This window comes from Elephantulus edwardii, unplaced genomic scaffold, assembly GCF_000299155.1.
Source record: "Elephantulus edwardii isolate Elephantulus edwardi_28Jun2011 unplaced genomic scaffold, EleEdw1.0 scaffold00402, whole genome shotgun sequence".
Classification (NCBI taxonomy): Eukaryota; Metazoa; Chordata; class Mammalia; order Macroscelidea; family Macroscelididae; genus Elephantulus; species Elephantulus edwardii.
In genome coordinates, this window is record NW_006400152.1 from 269,543 (window position 1) to 272,872 (window position 3,330).

Here is a 3,330-nt window from a genome sequence, read left to right on the forward strand (position 1 = left end):
AGATATGCAAATTGGCTAAGAGGAGGTAAAACTATTCCTATATGCAGATAATATGATAGTATATTTAGAAAACCCTAAAGACTCAGTGAGAAAACTACTGAACATAGTTGGTTGCTTCAGCAAAGTAGCAGGATAGATGATCAACATACAAAAATCATTTGCATTTCTCTACAGTGAGAAAGAGAATACAGAAGTGAAGCTAAGAAAATCAATACCTATCACAATAGCTAATCATAAGATTAAATATTTGGGAGCAAATCTAACTAGAGATACAGAAGACCTATACAAAGAAAATTACAAAACATTACTACAAGCAACAAAAAGAGATTTGGAGAAATATACCAGGCTTATGGGTAAGAAGACTCAATATCATGAAATAACAATTCTACCAAAGGCATTCTATATGTTCAATGCTATCTCAATACAGGTATCTATAGCTTTCCAAGGAGCTCTGGTGGCCTAATTACCAAACTGCTAACCCAAAGTCTGTGCTTCTCTAGTGATTTGAATCTACCTGTCACTGCTTTGGGAGAGTTAGCTGTGAGTAAATTCTAATTCCAAGGCAATGAGTTAAATTGAGTTAACCATTTGAGAGTAAGTTATAGACATCATTCCTAAATACTTCAGTGTGCATTTTCTAAGAATAAAAGCATTCACTTACATACCATAGGGTTATTAGGTGCTGTCTTTGAGTTAGCTTCTACTTGTAGCAACCCTACATAAAATGGAACAAAACAGTGCATAACTGTACCATCTTCACAATTTTTGCTGTGTTTAAGTCTTTTGTTGCATTTACTATGTCAATCCAGCTTGTTGAAGGTCTTCATCTTTCTGAATTATCCCATAATTTACCAAAGCAACCTGGTAGTATAGTGTGTAACATATCAGGCTTCTCATTGAAAGATTAATTGAATCTACAAACTGCTTCAAGATAGAAAAGCAGTTGCTTCCTGTAAAAATTTACATCCTTGGAAACTCAGTGGAGCATTGCTATGAATTGGAACCTACTTAGTGGCAGTGAGTTTATATTGTACCAACTATGATGTTGTTTTTCTGGCACTGGCCCCTCCTAATAACATGACTATGTATGTGAGATGAAGAGTTATCATCTTTGCTTCTAAAGAATATTCTTTATACACTTTTCCCAAGATAGATGTGCTTGTTCTTTTGACAGTATACAGTGTGCTCAACATTCATTATCAATACTACATTTCAATTCAATTGAAGGCATCTATTCTTCTTTAATCTCTATCGACTGTTCAACTTTTACATAAATATGTTGTTGGGTGCCATCAACATGAGTATGACTCATAGTTATCCTATGAACAGAGGATCTGAATTTTGTCCTATCCTGTGCCATCCTCACACTTCCTCACTTCCTTACACACTAGAATGCATTGCGGCTGTCACTGTGTCAATCCACTTAGTTTAGGGTATCCCTCTCTTACCTAGACCCTCCACTATCCCAAGCACCATGTCCTTCTCTCTGGAACCCAACTGCTTCATACAAGTGGAGATTGATTTGTTATTGTTTTTGAGTAGTGTTGAGTCAGAGCTGACTCATAGCTGACCCTCCAGTAGGTTTTCAGAGGCAGTTAATTGCATGAGAGGAGATTGCCTGTCCCTCCCCTGTGAAGAAGCTGGTGGCCTTGAATCTTGTGCATTAGAGATTACAGAGCACCTTCATGCCACTAGGCTGCCAGAGCTCCCTAATTTGCTATTAGAGTTACATAAGCAATTGGCAGTTTGTTGTGTTTGAGGAGAACATTGTTCTAATTGGTACAGCACTTGTCTGTCAGTTTTCCATACTGAGATAACTTGTGTGTTACTGTGATACTGAAAGCTGTGTCACTGTGTGTCACATATCATAAGGTTTACCTATAGTTTTGGTAGTACTCCCAGATTAAGATTGACTAGGAAGGGGGATCTTGGAAGCAGAAGTGGCATCCACTGCCATAATAGCTTGCCTCTGGAAACCCTCTGGAACCTGGAGAAAAGACAAAAGTTATACAGGTGTTCAGGACTTTTGTTTATAGGGTCACTATGAGTTGCCTACAACTCGACAGCACTTAACAACCACATCAACTACAGCAGACAGAGAAAGAGAGAGCACGTGCGTGAGCAGTTGGCTTAGTGGACAGAAAGCCATGCTACCGAGCCAAAGGTGGGTGACTTTACTCCATGGCCCTCAGGCCAGCCTTTAATTGATTTGGGTGAAAAATTCTTCTAGGTCGTGTAACCCTGGTATGTCCACTTGCTGTTCAAAGATAAATGTGGTTGCTGTGAAGCCGAACACTGTGACACTGATGAGTCAAATTTGAGAATGGTTACCCATGGTGAATAGTGTTTGGTGGAGCTCCCCAGTTAAAACAAGCTTGGAAACAGGAATGGCATCCACTTCCATAATAGCTTGCTTCTGGAAACCCTATGAACATGGAGTAAGGACGAAAGTTATACAGGTGTCAGGACTTTCATTCATAGGGTCACTATGAGTCGCCTATGACTCTACGGCACTTAACAACAACAACAACAAGGAAGGAAGATCAGCTACCTACTTCTTAACTAAGAGGCTTTTGAAAACTCTATGTAAAGTAGAGGAACACAGATAGTAACATGCATATGAAGTAATTTAAAATTCCCTGGCATTATCTGATAGACTCTGGTGGAATCCCTTGAGACTATGGCCCTTAATTCCTAGTCAGATGTGAAGCAAATTTACCCCAAACCTCAACTTTCAGACAAACAATAAACAAGCTTATAAGGTGATCAGACACAGCAGAAAATCACTCATGCCTTAGGATAAATAACTAACATTAGAAGATCAAAAGAGCAGCATTTATCCAAAGATAATTCCCAGAAGGCAGGAAGAATAGTATAGAGAGATTGATGTGAATGGGAATTAGAAAGAAGAAGCTGGAGAAAATGTGATCATACTCTGGAGATTTTAATAGATGTTATGAAAGAAATTAAGTATAGATAATTGAATAGAAACCAAATTGGTTTTGTAAACTTTCACTCAAATCATAACCAGGGGGGAAAAGTAAATAATGAAATAAAATACCATGGTTTGACTCAGGTGCACTTTCATTTTCAAAGTAATGCCTTTCCTGTTTAGTACTTTAAAGAAGTTCTTTGCAGCAAATATATCCAATACAATATGTTGTCGATTTCTTAACTACTAATTCCATAGATGTTAATTATGGATCCAAGTAAAAGAAAATTTTTTAAAAATTATTTTTTTTGTGTGTGTGTGTACCATCAAATAGGATCTGACTAGTACAGGAGGGAGATTTTCCCTTCCTTCTCCAGCAGAGCATCTGGTGGATTTAA